Genomic DNA, 19061 nt, shown 5'->3' with positions numbered 1-19061 from the left:
CTCTCAAAATTCCTTAATTGCAAACTATATGCCAAAATATGTCATTTCATTCGATGAATTCTAGTTACGAGAGGGTTTGAGAGCTTTCACGCAAATGAAATGATCACAAAATAACAAAGAACTTCCCTAATGCAGCTAATGGAAATTAACAAACTTTTCTTTAAGATCACTAATCACTAATCAAAATGAAAATTTCTAATTCTCATTAACTAATATAAAGCAAAAGAGATTTTTTCTTTTGTTGATGGCAAAACGCACAAAACAACTTTGAGAAATGATAACAAACAAATTCTACTCAATACAAGCACATTCAGATCCCTAAATCACAAAGCAAACCTCCAAAGAACGAGAAAGTTCCAAAGACACCAATGAGCCGTGTAATCTAGGCTCAAAGCGAAACAAAGCGGAATTCAAGTGAGAACAAAGCAAGTCACCCAAATAACGCAATAAAACGATTAACAACCACTAAACGAGTGCAAGGGAGCAATCAGAAAGTTGACTGGACTAATAGAAGACCAAAAATCATAAGGAAGGCTCGACACACAAAGCCACTAGATGCCCTAGGGTTAGAAATGTGAAATCGATAGAAAATGGCAAACGTCCAAAGGGTAAAGGTAATCTATGCACAATTCACTTGAAAAGTATGCAAATGTAATCTATGCACATTCTGAAAATGAGAATTCTAATTATGCAAGTGTGATCTATGCAAGAGAATTCTCAAACACAAGATGATTCTAATGTAATCCAAGAACCAATCAAGTGCAAATCAATAAAATTGGGTGAGAGTTCCAAAGATCAAAAAATAAAAACACTCAAAGGTGATTAACACTCATACACAATTTAGCCCCCCCCCTCCGGTGAATGAGGGGGAAATTTTTTTTGCAAAAACAAAAGCAAAAAGATGCAAAATTGTGAAAAGACTGGGACAAACCTCCAAGTAATGACCAAAGGAAATCAAATTAAAAATTTCTCAAAAAGATACTCAAAACCAGTCAAACAAGACTCCAACACACTCAAGTGGTCGAAAAAAGGTACCCAGAACAAAAACCAAGCTCAGGAGGCTCAGAAACAAGCAAACTTCAAAAGTTCCCAGGCCTGGCGCGACTGTTAGGCTGAAAATAGTGCCTTCCAGTGATTGGCGCGGGTTGTTAATGAGCAACTGGCGCCAACTGGTGCAACTGTAACGCTATAAAAAAGCACCAGCCGAGTTTTCTATGGAAAAATAAAAAACAAACGAGCCAAAGCTAAGTCAACAGTACCCAGGTACACCAAGGGGCAAGAAGCAACACAGGGACTGAACCCAGAAGGCTAACCAACCAAGAAACAAGGCAAGTTCCAAGTCGTTCAATTCGTAAACCAAACCGGAGATGGACTGAAGTGGCGTTGATCTACTTCACTAATACGGAGCAATAACGTTTCAAAGGCTATCTGGTCGTACTTCAGGCTCTGTCTAAAGTTTACAAATCAAACAACAAGACAAAACAAACAACAAGGAAAAAGCCAACTCCCCAGTGGAGTCGCCAAATTTTTGTGGAGGTAAATCCCCTCTGCAGACAGAGGCGATCCCTACTTGCCCAAATGGGGTCTAGCAACAATCAAACAACGCTAACACGTAGGTTCCTAATTGCAAATCAAAGACCGATGATGAGGGCCTACCTGGATTCCAACGCTAATATTTGTAGAAGAGTCGTCGCTCCCGTTCCTTTGCTCCGGCTGGTCACAATCCCCACGATCCTCATGAACGGACACCTGCACATGCAAAGAACGACACAAACACAAGCATAAAATCCAATAGATGTAAATATATATCAGTCAGAAAGGATATAACTCAATCATCATTACAAAGACAATAAGAGTGGAACCATAATGATAGTCGTCTATTATTGATAAACAACAAAGAAGAATACAACCATAGTTCTAACATCAAATCCTCCTTCGGTTGGGTGATCAGCAGCACATGCCTTGCAAATCTTGTTGGGAATGGGGAACAAGCCTCTCTCTCCTTGGTCCCTTGGATAAGAATCTCCTCACTTTAGATTTAGCCTCATGGGAATGAATAATGCTCCTTGTAGCATGAACTTGGCAATTCTCAGACTTTGAGACTTAGAATTTGGAACTTGGAGAATAACTTGTCAAAGGCAAAAGGAAAAGCTTTTATAGATAGAGGAGGAGTTAGCGTCATCCACAAGATTCATGGGATTGGCTTTATCACTGAGAAGCTTCCATGAGAGGTGGAGAACTACTTCCCTTCTATGGAGATTCGAAGCCCAACTGAACTAACTCAAGATGGAATCAGTTCATGAATAGGTTAGGAAGAACCTTCGTAAGTTTGTTTGTTAAAAACTTTACCCAACTGGGTTGGCGCGAGTGTGACTCTGAGACAGAGCGCCATCTGGCGTGCCCTCTTTGGAGGATTTCCCCCATTGGCACTAGTGATACACAGTGGAACCGCGCCAATGGAAAAAGGGCTATTTTTATGGGTATTTTGCAGAAGGTGTCTTCAGGGCATATGAAGTACATACTCAAGGGGATATAATGCAAGTGTTTTCAGGTTATGTCACTTCTCATAGGTCTCAGAATAAGTCCTCCAATGTGCGGGAGAAGGGGCAACAGGGACGGTGACAAATTACTGCGTAACAATCATGATTTTATATATTTGAAATTAAAGAAAAAATAAATTTATTATTGTCATTATTTATGCATGAGTTTCATGCTCAAGAAAAATTTATTTATAGGTCAAGCACCCATTGAGTAATTTTAGGGTTTTCATAGAGTTATGAAGTCAAAAGATTCATTATCATACATGTAAGACCCCTTTGGGCCAGTTGTCTCTTGTAAAGAAAAATGTTGTAAAGTCAAAAATGTCATAAAGACCCTCCAATGCCTTTTCAAACAAGTCGGCCTACAAGAATGATAAAGTCTACCACATGGACAACAATTCAACCTCCTTATAAGCCTATATGTAAGAAGGAACTTGAACTCATTTGGGGACAATGCAAGCAAGCTCAATCTCTAGAAGAAAGAAACGGTAAGACAAAAAGAAAAGGATTAAAATCAAAGATAAGAAGAAGAGAAGAAATATCGAAGTTTTGGACCTCTCTCTCTCTCTCTCTCTCTCTCTCTCTCTCTCTCTCTCTCTCTCTCTCTCTCGTGTTACGATTTCTAAAGTAGTTGCTAGACCGAAATTGCAAAAGTTGTTGGGCAATTCATAGTTGCAGAAGAAGTTGTCGGAGAAGTCGAAATTGTAGAAGTTGTTGGAAAAGTCAAAGTTGCAGAAGAATTTGTTCGGGAAGTCGAAATTGCATAAGTTGCTGGGGAAGTCAAAATTACAGTCGAAGTTGCTAGAATTTGTTAGGTTAAAGTTTCTAGGTCGAATTTGTTGGAAGCTGCTAGGTCGAATTTTCCAGAAACTACTAAGTTGAAGTTTTTGGAAGTTGTTAGGTCAAATTTGCTAGAAAGGTTCATCAAGAAGGATAAATTTGACTTGTTCTTGGAGGGGTCTTTTTCAAGGGTCTTAGCTCTTGGATTTCTTCATCTAAAAATTCTATAAGAAGAGAAGAATTCTTGTGGGTTTTACTCTTAAGAGGAGAGGTTTTGGCCCTGGCTTACAGCCTAAATAGTGTGTCTGCTTATCTCATTGATCTTCATTGTTTGGTAGTTGTTTGATGATAAGAACACTAATAATAATCAAGTGAAAAAAGAAGCTAATAAAGTTGAGTAAAAATATATCACAAGCAATTAGCAAAGAAAGAGAAATAACCTAATTAAGTTTCCCTTAGATTTGTCAAAATGGTATCAAAGCTAAGGTGACAAGACAAGAAGAGGCAACTTGAAGATCATCAATTGGAGAAGGATACATAAGGGCCAAGTACAAGAATATCGTCAAGAAGGAATAATCCACTCATCATCTTGAATGAAGGAACTAAGGAGCATCAAGGAGGACTATCCATTCCATCATAAGGATCATACCATCTAGAAATAGCAACACCTTGAAAAAAAAGAAGACCTCAAGGACTCATCTTCATTCAAAAGGCCCTACCTCCATTAAAAAGAAGGAATCTACACTCAAAGCAGTCCTGGGAAGATCACACACTCTACAATCATCATCTAAAGGAAGTTAAAAGTAGCTTGTCCATCATCATCAAATCACGTCCATCTCCCTCACATTGAAGAGAGAATCTCATCCCTAGCATCTTTGAAGAAGGGCATCCCCCTTGAAGAAGAAATATTGTCATCTTTGAAGAAGGAAGACACCATCAAGGAAGAAATTATCATCAACAAGACATCTTCAATAGTCAACATCATCAAGAAGACATAAATTTGAGTATATCACATTCAAAGGAGCATCTTCACTTGACAAGTAAGTATATTTATATTTATGTCTGAATCTAATATCAAAATTACTTCATTTGGCAAGGAGAGCAGCAAATTGGTTGGGTCATCAAATTTCCTTGCATGGAAGAATAGGATAGATTTGATCCTCATAGAGAGTGAAGTTATTGAATATGTTAAGGGTTCAATATCCAAACCATATCAAGAGAAATCTAAAGCATTATCGAAGTACATAAAAGGGGAAATAAGTGCTCAAAGAATCCTTATAGAATCAATTAAAGATTCTCTCATTCCCTATTTAGCAAAGCTGGAGAAATCAAAAGAAATCTATGATAAGTTTTTAGAATTGTTTTCAGTAAGGACTATAGGAGAAGTTCTATTATTGAGAACTGAACTATATAAGATGAAGGTATAAAATGAAGAAGAAGGTATCTCAAATAAGAGATCAACTACAATAGCTAGGATAAATAATGTCTGATAAAGAAATGACCATCATTGTGTTCAATTCACTACCAGATGAATGGGGCAACTTTGTATCAAGTATCTATGGAAAGAAGGAAGCCACTCCATTCAGTGAACTTTGGTCATTATGCAAAATTGAAGAAACTAGGTTAAAGGAAAATAGTGATGTTGGATCAAATGAACAAGTTCAAGCATACGCTATCATGGTTAGGAAGAAAGGAAAGTTTGGAAAGTTTGATTCTTGGAAAAAGAATAAGATTGACATGTTAAAGATACAATGTTATGAATGTACTGTATATGGGAATTTCAAGAGGAATTGTCCTAAATTGAAGGAAAACAAGAAAAGAAAGGAAAGAAATGAAGCCAATATCACTGAAGAAGTAGAAGAACCTAAAAAGAAGAAATCAAAGAAGGAGGAAGTGAAAGATCCCTATTATGGCTAAGGTAACCTCCTTCACTTAGTTCTTTTAACAGAAGATGGTAGTCATTATGGAAAACATCACAAGTATGATAGGATTCTTTATAGAAGAAAGATAGATGACATCATCATAGAAGCATGACATAGCCAAAATAGAAGTCTATGTTAAAGGAGTCATTATGATAGAAACGACGTAGCTCATGGCCTCTTCATTGAAAGCATAGAAGGATAACAGATGTAGCAGTATATATGTCATCTAGAAAGATATAAAAATAAAGAGATCATCATATATCATCATCATTAGGCAGGAGCATTTCCAGAATTAGGATCATCAAGGTCCTCCACTGGAATATTTATGAGAAGGTTCACCCCTACTATGAAGAAATAAAGTGCCTCACAGACAATCTATATTCCACTTTGTGTGGGATCCACTAGTAAGGTATGATGACAAAGGTGTGCATCATGTCAAGTTGGTTGAAGTACTTTAATCTTCAAGCAAGGAAAGGAAGATGCTAGAAGGAAGTCTAGATGACCAAAAGAAGGAATAGGTATGTATATATTTGATAGATAAAGTCATCATATAGTTGAATGGTTGAATGCTCTATCACATGAGCATGATTGAAGAAGAGGAATCTATTCCATTAGAATGATGTGTGAAGGCATGTAGACAATTTTCTTTGAACTCTTTGACATAATGACAAAGATGACATACACATAATATGATCTCATGAAGAATTTGAGGTGGTTGAAAACTATGATTCCTATAATGAAGGAACCATATATAGAATATTTTGAGAAAGCAATATGTGAAGAATGTGAATGAAGAGTTCATGAAATATTGACTAGAAGGATTAGCTATGATATCTCCATAAAGAAGGTATGAAGACCCTGATATGTATGATGGAAAAAGAGATTCTTGTTAATTCATATTTTAGAGAGGGATTCATACATGTGTAGGATGTTGATGCTGGAAGAAACAAATGTCATGACAAAAGGTCATCATAAAGAGATAATTTTGATTTATTGTTCATTTTGATTTTTGAATGCATTTGGTTGAGTTGTTACAAGGCTACCAAAAGAGAGTTGCAGAAGGCATATACAACTAGTACCTATGAGATTGGATGAAAGATCCTGAAAGAGACATGACTTGAAAAAGGTAGTTGTATGAAGTAAATCCACATGATGACTAAGATCAGTTTCCCATGAAGAGAAGGATGACATGACTATTGTTTCAATCCTATGGTTCGTTGAAAGGAAGTGATGAAGAAGATGTTTGATGCCCTACGAAGAAGTTATAGAAGAAGAAGGCTCCTTAATGAATAAATTGAAGCTCATGACATGATAACGAAAGGAGGAGCCCTAAAAACAGCTGATAGTACGATGATCTCCACCGAAGAGGCAAATAAGTTGATTTTGGCAACTAGTCCCTAATTAAAAGGGAGATTGGGTATATTCCTTGCACATGAATGATTAGATCCTCCGTAGTTGAGAGGAAGTTATGGATATAGTCCTCTACTTCATGTGTCATATACTAGACCAAGACAAACAACTTTAAGTCTAAGTGAAGAACATGAAGGAGAGATAGACACGTCATTTTTGTCTTCATGTTATGAAGAAAGAATGGAGGATTGGGTAAGAAATATATGAATTTTGATACTCTTTGAGGATGTGGTAAGGCATCCCATAAGTAAGAGTAGTCGAAGAGGAAATTCCTTGAGCATGTGTTAATCCAAGACAGGAATTGTCCTAAAAGGACATACCTTTTGAAAATTTGGGTGGGGTATGTGCCTTAAGAGACAACAATGATGGTGTCTATCAGACATTTTCTCTCCATCATTGTGCTTTGATATTGTGGAGAGATATATTTGTTAGACAAGGCCTTGCTATGTGACAATGTTGGATGTTATGATGAGATGCAATAAGATAAGTTGAAATAATAGCTTATGAGATGGCTTACCAATCCAACTCTTCTTATGAGAAGTCTTCAATATGAGAATATATAAGTACCATGTGATGAGCCTCATCATTGGGTAACTATATGGACCTTAATACACCTCCTAGCTTAGTTAAATAAAATCTTCTCACAATTTATTACATATTTTGATTGTATTTTGTTTAATGAGATGAGTCAAAGTGAGATATTATGCCTAGTGGACTAAAGTGCATTAATTGCAGGTTTTTGATAGAAAATCATGGAAATTTTGGCTAATTAAAGGTTGAAACTTGAATAAGACAAGGAGATATTATAGGAGGTAAATCCTCCTCATTTACTCCTCACTCATTCGAATATTCCTCCATCAATCACACTAGCTCGAAGTACAAGCAGCCAAGTCATGGAGCTCAAAAGGCATTCGAGCAAGTGACAGTTAAAGAGCTATTTTATCTCGAGTTTCGGAGCCGAGCCTCCCTAGATTTAAGGAAGTCATTGGAGACTTCATTTTTATAAATAAAGAGGCCTAGAGCCTCATTAGTATTCAAATTTTTGTTGTAAAAACACTAGTCATTTTCGAGTTCAAGACTTGTGGAAGACATTGCAATGTAATTTTATGTTTTGATAATGAGAATGAGTCTTTCCTTGATCCAGTATTGAGTTAACTCAGAGGACTGAAGCTCTTCGGTTAGGGTCCAACCCTAGTAGCAAAGGCTCCTCTTCTTGTATTTGTATGCTTAGATTGATTCCATAGATTAATGGTTGAATTTTCTTTAGAATTATTTCATTGCAAGCAGTGTAGATTTGATTAGTTTGTTTCCATTTGTGCTTTACTTCAGAAGTAGCTTAGAAGAGATAAAGTAAGATCAAAAATATGTCAGTAGGTGTTTTGGCCTCACTCCTTCCTTCAGGGATCATGGTTTGAAGAAAGAACTCCTATGCAACCCCAAAAGATGGAATTCTACTTTCTCATGGAATTTAGGGTTTTTTATACTTAGGCAGTATTTGATCAGTTTGCAAGAGTAGGATTTAGTTATCATTTATTCTATATTCATTATTACATTAGATCTCATCAATGTTCCATCTTATTTTGCAAGTTTTCCTCATACATGAAGTAGGCATCTAGCTCATGAAATTATGTTTTCCTTAGATAATAGAAATTCTTCTTGTTTACATGATTTTTGGATAGATGTCAATGTTTGATGTCATGTAGGAGTTTCAGTAGTACGTAGAGATGTCATGATCAGCAACCTCATCCAGCCATGAGAATTCCTTCCTTTCACTACAACCCTCACCAATTTCATCATTTCACAAGAAAACTTCTCCAAGCTTGTTGAGCAAATCCAGCCATCTCCCAACTCTGGTTTTGAGTTCTGAAGTGGTCCTAGGCACTCCCTTGCCTCATTCCATCCACCAACCACCTTCCCTAAGCCTTCCATCACCTTTAACATCCCTCCTTTTTCTCTCAGTTGTATCCTATAGAAATACAGGGTATCCTGTAGGTTTTCAAGACATAATGTATCCTGTAGGTTGACCTGTAGTAGCATGTTTTGAGGCTAAATTGAGGAAAAAGCCTCTAGGAAGATAGAAAAGGACCCCTGCTAGTATCCCAAGCCTTCTGAACATTCACCATCATCCCTAAGCCACTTGCCACATCACCAAAAGAGATTAGCTTTCACACTTTCACATAAAAAAAGGACAAAAAGAAAAACAAATTTATTTTATTCATTTACATGCACAACAGTAGAATGTTTGATGTTTTGAATTTGCATTCTTAGAACTGTAGGATTGCATACATGTTAACTTAGAATTCTTGTGAAGCATAGCCTCTCAGAAGTTAGTTAGAAAATGGTGTGTTTAAGCATTTGATTTCAGTAATTTTCCTCATTGCAATAGACAAGGTTTCTCTTAGTGTAGATTTCTCTTTTCCTCATTGGTAATCAAGCTTCTTCTGAATCAACAGAAGTCTAGTTTGAAAAACATTAGTGGTCTATCACCAGCTTAGCAGTGACAAAGAGAAGATCCATCACATTTACTTGTGTATACAGCACTGTCACCTCCAAGTTTGTACGAACCCCGGGTTGATAAAGTAAAGTTGGTAGCCCTAGGAGTTGCAGCATTCTTGCTGCAATACTGGTGCTCATCACTTTTTGGCGTCGTTGCCGGGGAGGTGTCTGAGTAATATGTGATTACTGCTTTCTTTCTTCCATTTCTTGTCTCTGATATTCTGCTATTAGCTTCATTTCTGCAAAAGTAATTTAGATTGCTTTCTTTTCCATTCATCATCCTTTGCTTTCTTTCCCATTCTGCAAGTTTGTTTTCTTTCATTTCTGCAAAAGTAATTTACATTGCTTTCTTTTCCATTCAGCATTATTTGCTTTCCTTTCCCATTATGCAAGTTAGTTTTCATTCAAGTTCCATTCAGTCTGCAATTTCAATTCTGCAATTATTCCCAAATCTTGAAAAAAAAACACAAAACAAAACCAAAAACATTTTTTTTCATGCCTCATTGGAATAGGGATAACTTAGGGAGGGGCAGGGACACGGACGTTCTGATGAGAGGGTTTACAGTCTGCAGTATGGGATACTGCTGCAGACAGCGTAACCAACCCATCCCGACATTATCTTCTCGGAACAAGCAGACCTGGGGGGTATTTTTTACTACAGCTTTTATCTGAAGGTTTTTTACTTCCCTCTTTTCCTCGCTGGCTCATCGACACAGTTCCCCCGGTTACTTACCTTCCCATTCACCCACATCTTGTAAGGGAATTACCTCCTCAACGGTTTACCATCTTCGACAGACTTGCTTCTCCACCATTCCTGTGTATACTCTAGTTTACCGCTCTTGCTGCCGGACTTACTGCTCGTATTGGTTTCCTACTCCACTGGCAGCTAGCGCGATGGACATAGACCTAGTGGACTACTCAGAAGACCCGCTGGAAGAGGGATCCATTTGGATGTCCACGCATTCAACATCGGAGGGCTTGCTAACTTACAATGATGTTTTAACCGGCACTACTGATGAGCTACCATAGTTTTTTGGTCCTTCTAACCCGGCGGTTATCTTACCAGATGATCCGCCAACCTAGTCGGCTCTCTCCTCACCTCCTCTGTTGCCGTCTACCTTGCGATTTATCTCGGGTTTCCTTAACCCTAGCCCCGATGAATCTGGCCCTATTCTTGAACCTCTACTGACCTCGGTAACCCTCACTTCACTTGTCGTTACCAATGTCGTTGCTGAATAGACTCCCCTAAACCCCCCCTTCTCTTCCACTCCCCCATCGGGCTATTTCACGTCGATTTTAACGCTCTCAGAGGCCATCCCCGCAAACCCTAACCCTTTGGTGGAAGATGCAGAGGATATTGAAAGAGTTTTGGAACATCACCCATCTACAGGTGAGCCATGACCCCTGAAGAAGTATAAATGCTTTAAGACCAAGGCGAAGGACGTAATTTTGAGGCTCGGGGAGGATATTCAGTGGGGCGACACCATGCATTTTGTAGATAGGGTTCTTGTCAGTAGAATTAGGGGTCAAAATTACACTGTGGCACACTTGAAGACTTGGGCCTCAAAGTTTTGGGGACACCTCTTGGTCAACATCCCCTTTTTTCAAACATTCGTGCGCGGTTGGTTCACGTTGAGGTTTGCCAGACCTAACCACATGAACTGTGTATTGTCCTCCTACTGGCATTTCGAGCATGCCCCTGTTTTATTGAAGTGATGGACACCCTTATTTGATCCGGAGACATAACAGATTGGGGTCAGACCTATTTGGATCAGGCTACCTGGCTTGGCGCTGCAATTTTGGTCAGAAGATATCTTCAGAAGGATTGGGAACTCGCTAGGCAAATACATTGAATATGATGAATTGTACCAGACCATGGGTATGATGGCATATGCGAGGATTTTGGTGCACTTAGACACCAGAGGAGGAATGTAGGAACACATCACCATTCAATGGAGATATTTCTCACAAAAGCAGTCATTAGATTATGAAGGAGTACCTTACCGGTGCCGGAGATGTCACAAGGTTGGACACCTTTTTAGGGATTGTCTGTTGAATCGCAAGGATAAGAAAGAGGCACAGTACAAGGATTTTGAAAACCGGAACCTCATCCACAGCAATAGACGGCAAATGAAGTTGCGAAGGTGGATACTACTAAAGGATGAAAGAAGAAGTGTGGGAAGGCACCTTACCAGCCACCCTCCCCTCTACTGATAAGATCTCGGGCGGCTCAGGGAGATGTCTTCTCCACGGTGTACTAATCAATGGAGCAACTACCCCCTTTTTTCATGCTGAGCATGGGCTCAGACAAGGATGTCCACTCTCCCCACTATTATTTCTTCTCATCATGGAAGGTTTGAGCAGGATTATTGGAGCGGAACACAGAAGGGGCACAATTGAAGGCATTAAAATCACTAACACATGCATCCTTACACACCTCTTATTTGTGGATGATGTGCTCATCTTTTTGAATGGGAGCATTGGGGATATTACAGCACTACATAATGCCTTTGGACTATTTTAGCAAGCTACTGGTATGGCCATAAATCTTAGAAAATCCACTCTGACAGCCACGGGATGTACACAACATGAGATTCATTTTGCACTCAGGCGCTTTCCTTTTACCCTTTTATCCATTGAAGAGGGGTTGAGATACCTTGGTTATATACAAAAGCCACAAGGATATAAAATTGTTGATTGGATATGGCTCATCACCAAGATTGAAAAGCGCCTCAACATCTGGTATCATAAGTACCTTTCAAGGGCTGGCATTTTGGTCCTCATCAAAGAAGTCCTGGAAGATACACTTGTATATTGGATGACGCTAGCTTGGATACCCAGAGGTATTCTAGCCAGATTACAAAACATTTGCTATCATTTTTTATGGAAAGGGAACCAACAAGGAAGAATATTTGCCTAGGTAAAATGGGATACCATCGCCAGACCCAAAATATGGGGAGGATGGGAATTAAGCGGTTGGACATCTTCTCCAAAGCTCTGGCAGAAAAAATGGTTTGGTAGCTTATTAATGCAAATAGTCTATGGACTGAAGTTGTTGCTGCCAAATATATTAGTCCCTCCTATATCATGGATTGGATTCAGCAAGAACAGAGAGTTAGCACTAATATATCGATCATTTGGAAGGCTATCATAAATTCCATCAACCTCATACGAGATGGACTTACATGGAGAATTCAATCTGGAACTTTTGTTTGAATCAGGGCTGACCCCTGGATAGGATGTGGCAATGCACATAGACTGCCAGCGAATTTGAAGCATTATCTTGCGGGCTAAGGAATAACTCATATCAGTCACATAGTGGATGAGGAGCACTCCTCCATGTTTCAACAAGCCTGGAAATCTATACTTGACCTCAACATACCTGCACATTGGCAACAGAACTGGCTTCTTTATACTACTGCATTGACTGAGTCTCATATTCGGATCACAAATGGAGAAGACGAGATTATATGGGCCCATGCCAAGCATGGCATATACACACCAAAGGAAGGGTATTTGATCTTGATGGAATCATTCAAGCCACAAATTATTGAGCCTTGGTGGAAAGCTTTATGGAAACTTAAAGTTGTGCCTCGAAGTCGTGTTCTCATGTGGACAATCCTCTTCAAAAATATTCTGACAGGATTAAACTTAATGAAGCGAGCTTTCCATGGACCGTTTTGGTGTCATTTACGCAGAGAGAATTCCGAGGACATTGATCATTTATTTCTGGATTGTCCTGTAACTAAAGAGAAATGGAGACATATAACATCATAATTCCCCTCTTTAAAATCTTGGTAGGGAAGGAATATCACAGAGGCTTGGAGCTCATGGTGGACTGCTCATAGTGGGAAAGAAAGGAATATTCCCTTAATCATGTGTTGGGCTATCTGGATTGCTAGGAATCAGACTATTTTTCATCATAATGCACCTCACTGGAACTCAATATTACCTAGGATCATTGCTAATTATGACCTACTACATGTAGAAGACTCTGTCCCTTCCCCTAGAGTCATACAACCTGAAGTCATCAATAAATCCATCCCATGGGCCTATTTCGCTAGATCAGCCCAGGATGTGGGATGTGGGGGAGGGGAAATTCTATATTTATCTGATGTTCACTGTTTTAAAATTCAAATGGGCCTGGGAAGGGAAACCGACAATTTTACTGAACTCTGCACAACCAAACATCTCATACATTACGCCTTATAAAAACACTGCAGACATCTACAACTCTTTGGGGATTCAAAAATTGTGTGCAACTGGTTAAATAAAACATCAAATTGCGTTGCATACTCATTGAGGCACATATTGGTTGAGGTTCACAGGCTTATATCATTATTTGACACTTTTGTATGTCATCACATTTTCAGGGAGCGCATAACAGGGGAAAACTTTCTATCTAAGGAGGCAGCGCACAGGAAGGATGACAATTGGTTAATACAGGAGGAGAAGGATGGTGCTTTCTACCAGCACTACCACAAACCATTCATAGATTTACTTACAGTATAATGGGCTCATGAGCCTAGTAGAATTTTTTTATTATATATCTAGGTTTTTTATGGATTTTCACACAAACAGTACTATGATCGCTCTCTCTGTGTAGAGACAGTTATTTTGTTGTTGATATAACAGTGCTCCCTGCATGGAACACATGTTTTGATTTTTGTTCATATATATACTGATAGTCTATCGCCTCACATATGCATATGTTATGGCATCTACAAAATGTAATTTTCAAACATTAATGGAAATTACGACTCTTTTCCAAGGGAAAAAAAGGGATAACTTAGGGAAATTTTTTCCAAACACCCCCACCACTTCAAACATCCAACCTTCCCTCTTCTTCGGTGGCTATGAATTGGAGGAACCCTTAGGTGAAAAACCATAGCTATTTGAAGAGCCTACAGGGGGAGAAGAAGAAGAAGAACCCATTCCAACTGACCCAATGGTTGAAAATAGAAATGACAGAGGAAATAGAGAAAGAGTTGAGGGTGCCTTTCCGATTAGAGAAACTAATAGGGATACCAAGATGAAGAATATAAGCCCCTCCGCCCTTCCTCATTTCCATGGCCTGACCTCAGAAGATACAGACACTTTCTTGTTTGAGTTTGATGTCATATGCAGAACCTATGATTACACTAATGATGAGCAGAAGTTGAAACTATTCCCATCCACTCTCAAAGATGTAGCTTTGCACTGGTTCATGGGTTTACTTGGGGATAGCATCATAACTTGGGCTTAGATGCAGCAAGCCTTCAACAACAAGTATCGAGACTACTGCAGGTCTAAAGACACTAAAAATGTAATTTTTAGGATGACCTTAGGGCATGATGAATCCCTAGAGGATTATGAAGAAAGATTCTAGCTTAGCTACAAAAGGTCCAGGTGCACACTTGAACCTGAATCACTGAAGCTAATCCTACTTAGAGGGGTAAGGGAAGATCTTCTAGATACCCTAAACCTGCTAGCAAGAGGGGACATCTACCAGCTACCCTTTGAAGATATCAAGACTGTCTTTAGGAACCATTCTAGGGCAGCTAGGAAAAGGGTAGGGGTAGTCAACCAATGGCCAGTCCATCCTCTTCCACTACATCCATCAAGGGTGAAATTTGAAGCATGCTCGAAGATTTCAAGAGTGAGATGTTGCAAACCCTTTCCCTACAGATGGACATTATGCACATTAAGAGAAAATAGGAGGAAGCAGAGAGAGCCTTAGCCATTTTCTGCCATAAATGCACAGGAGGCACCCTAGGAATGAATGTCCATTGAACTTGATTGAAGTCTACTTAGTCTGTGAAGAAAACCACTACACAGGCAAATGCCCTTCTCTACCTAGACTAAAATTTGTGTATCAGGGAGCTGAAGGGGTGACTGAAAAACTCTGCTACATAAATTAAAGGAGACCTCATGGGCCTCGGCCATACCAGTAGGGCATACAAGAGTCATCCCATGCCTATTACAACCCTAACCAGACCACATCCATTCCCTCTTGGGGGCCCCCTACTCATCCTTCCTGGTCTACACCTCCTCCTTGGTCCTTTGCACCTCAGTACCATTCCTAGCCGACCAGCTAGTCATTTCAGCTATATGCTCCGCCACAACCTTAGTTGAATGCACTGCCCCAAGGGTGTAGGCCCCCATACAATAATTCTCTAGCTTTATTGCCTTCACCACTTACTCATCCACAAATTTTACACCCTGCTTGATCCTAATTGGATCCTCAAACACTCTTAAAAGTTTCCTGAACTCTATAAAACTCATACCAAAGTTTCAAAGTTCTATGGATGTCAAGATTATCAAAAATAACCTCTAAACAATGGCAATTTGTGGTCAGCACGGAGAAACGAAGACCCTCGGTCAAAGCGCGCAGACCGTTGGCCCATGGTAACCACGTGCTGGCGCAAACTGGAAAAACGGGAAGTCAGATCCAAAAACAGAGGCAGTTTCTAATATGCAGGGTGCCCCCCTTAGTGAAGGAAAGCCCTGAGAACTTGGTCACAGGGAAAAGCATAAAACTGTATGGAAATCGCCGATTCCGTGAGAAGGCGGGCCCCACGGTAAAACTGGCAGGATATTTGGAGGCCCTCAAGCGGTAAGCGGGTTCAACTGAGTCCCGCCAAATTCCATACAACAGGTGACACATGTCCAAAGGATGAGAGAGAAAACCACTCTCATCGCGTGGGTAAAGGTCATGCTACTTACCCGCGCGATATGGATTAAGACCATAGGATCTGGAGGCCCCAGATCAATGGCGGAGAAGCAATCTGATGGGTGATCAGATTCGATAGGGAAATAGGCTAAGGCGGATAAGGTTTGAGATTCGGCATGACTGATGAGTTGGCAGAGGAATCAGTTTCGCAGGAAATCTTGGAGAAACGGAAATAATGATCGTTCAAAGAGAACTGACATTCAGTTCGTGAGGAAACAGATGGCCACCTCTCTGTGAAGCGTTACAGTGATGATGACGTAGAGCAGGGGAATTCCAGTGGACAGAGGTAAGAGATCCAGAGATCCAGGAAGCAGAAACGAACAATCAGGGAGCAGATTGGCTTTAAGCCATGAACAGATAGAGAAAGCGGAGGAGAAGGAGAAGTAGGAAAACAGAGCAAAGAGAGAGATAAGAAAAAATTGCAGAGAACAGAGAAGCCAAGCTTACGTGCAGAGCAAAGGTAGCATCGAGCAAACAAAGATAGAGAGTGTCCGAGAGTCTGTGAACTCCAGAAAAGGCTTGAGAGGTTCAAGCAACTCCTCTGTGTATACCTGTCAGGTAGTGAGTACCAAATTGGACTCATACCACTGAGACCAGTTGAGGTCGAGATTCAGTAAGGGGAGTCTGTGTACTCTAGAGACTTGGGGAATCCAAGTACAGTCCTACTGATCATTATCTGTTAAGTGAAACTCAATTTGAGCTCACTGTTGTAAAACTCTACTTTTTAAGGCACAACAGAAAGGCCACCACTGAAGGCTGGACCATGAGACATAGCCCAGGAGGATTGGGTGAAATCCTTATTAAATTTGTTGTGTTTATGTGTTTGCTTACTATGTTCTCTTACTGTTTCAATGTCTATGTATTTTGTAATCTTATCGATCTGTTGCATAAGATAACATAGGCACACCCCAGCACTTGAGTCTATAATACCTTCATTAATTAACTGAGATCATTCACGAGTGATTTCAGAGAACTGACACTCAATTCATGAGGAAACAGATGGCCAACTCTCTGTGAAGCCTTACAGTGATGATGACGCAGAGCAGGGGAATTCTAGCAGATAGAGGTAGGAGATCTAGAGAACCAGGAAGCAGAAATGAACAGTCAGGGAGCATATTGGATTTAAGCCATGAACAAACAGAGAAAGCGGAGGAGAAGGAGAAGCAGGAAAAGAGAGAAAAGAGAGAGAGAAGCAAAAATTGCAGAGAACAGAGAAGTCGAGCTGAATTGCAGAGCAAAGGCAACATCGAACAGATAGAGACAGAGAGAGTCTGAGAGTCTGTGAACTCCAGAAAAGGATTGAGAGGTTCAAGCAACTCCTCTGTCTATACCTGTCAGGTATTGAGTACCGAATTGGACTCATACCACTGAGACCAGCTGAGGTCAAGATTCAGTAAGGGGAGTTTGTGTACTCTAGAGACTTGGGGAATCCAAGTACAGTCCTACTGATCATTATCTGTTAAGTGAGACTCAATTTGAGCTCACTGTTGTAAAACTCTTCTTTTTAAGACACAATAGAAAGGCCACCACTGAAGGCTGGACCAAGAGATGTAGCCCAGGAGGATTGGGTGAACTCCTTATTAAATTTGTTGTGTTTATGTGTTTTCTTACTGTGTTCTCTTACTGTTTCAGTGTCTGTGTATTTCACAATCTTATCGATCCATTGCATAAGATAACATAAGCACATCCCAGCACTTGAGTTTGTAATACCTTCATTAATTAACTGAGATCATTCACGAGCGATTTCAGATCAAGTGGTATCATAGCTCCTAGGTTGTTAAGGTTAGACAAGCTTGTTCTGGATTTTGTTGTTGAATCCTAACTAGATCAAAGCTTAAATTAGTAGAAGGAGAGTTGGTCGAAACTAACCCGGAAATTGGAAGAGTCTGTCCCAAGAAGAAAATGTCAGAAGAAAGTCCGTTGGGACCAGAACCCCAATTCATAGATAGTTTCCTGGCCATGAGGTCCATGGTAGGGGAAATGTACATGGAGTTTAAGAAAGGTAAAGATGAAGATTCATCACGCTTCAAAGAAAAAGGAGAAGAAGAATCTCTCCTCCATGAACACTCAAAAGGCAAAGGGAAAGAAGAAAACTTTCTCACACCTCCTAATAGCCCTGAACATAAAAAGAAGACATCTTTGATTAAATTAGATGTTAAATTTGATTTACCAATATATGATGGAGAGTTGAATGCAGAGAAGTTGGATAATTGGATCAGACAAATTGATGTTTATTGCAGAGTGCAGAGTATCGACTCAGACAAGAGTAAGATTCAGCTGGCCAGCCTATGCCTCGGAGGCACTGCCTTGGTATGGTGGGAAGGCAGGATACAAGCTGACATGAAGAAACATGGTAAGATTCTTTCTGTCTAGAGTGAATTTGTTTCTGCAATCAAAAAGCAGTTCTATCCACTAGCTTACATGCAGCAAGCCATGATGAGCTGGTAAACTCTTCGCCAATTGAAAGGGAAAAGTGTACAAGGTTACACCCAAGAATTTAGGAAAATAGCTTTGATTCTAGTAATTTCATTAGACTCACCTGAGACTCTGTTGAAGTACATAGGTTGTCTACACAGCTACATGAGGCACACTATCCTCATGTTTAATCCCACTAGTATAGATGAGGTATCTGTTCAAGCTATGCATCTAGGAGCTAGAGGAAAGAATGGGAACCTAGAAGTTGGAGGATCATCCAAGCCCATTGCAAGCAAGAATAAGGAGAAAAGAAAATAGAAATGGAAAGAGAGGAAGGCCAACACTGCACAAAAAAGCAAGTCTTCATGCACTCACTGTAAGAAGGATGAGCTGATGATGAGCATTGTTGGATTCTGCATCCAAAGCTGAGACCTAAGAAGTTCGAGGGCAAGAAGAAGAAGACCGCTGCAGCTATTCAGAAAGATTTGGGGTCGGACTCTGGAAATGAAACAACCATTGCAGCCATAGGTATAAAAGGTAAAAATTCTGAAGCATCTACTAGCAATTCTGCACAATCTATTAATGATGAAGAAAATGAGAGAAAAAGACATCAACTTTTCCATATTCGAGTTATTTCCAAACATCAAAAGATTGATACTTTTTTTGATAGTGGCTCACAAGTAAATTTAATTTCTGAAGCAATTGTAAAGAAGTTGGGATTACTGACTACACCTCACAAGAAACCATACCCATTAGGTTGGTTAACTGATAAATCACAACTACAAG

The sequence above is a fragment of the Pinus tabuliformis genome, chromosome Q (assembly GCF_031772625.1).
Source record: "Pinus tabuliformis cultivar Carrire ecotype Pingquan chromosome Q, CPIR1, whole genome shotgun sequence".
NCBI classification, from domain to species: Eukaryota; Viridiplantae; Streptophyta; class Pinopsida; order Pinales; family Pinaceae; genus Pinus; species Pinus tabuliformis.
Note: the sequence above shows the minus strand (reverse complement) of the source record.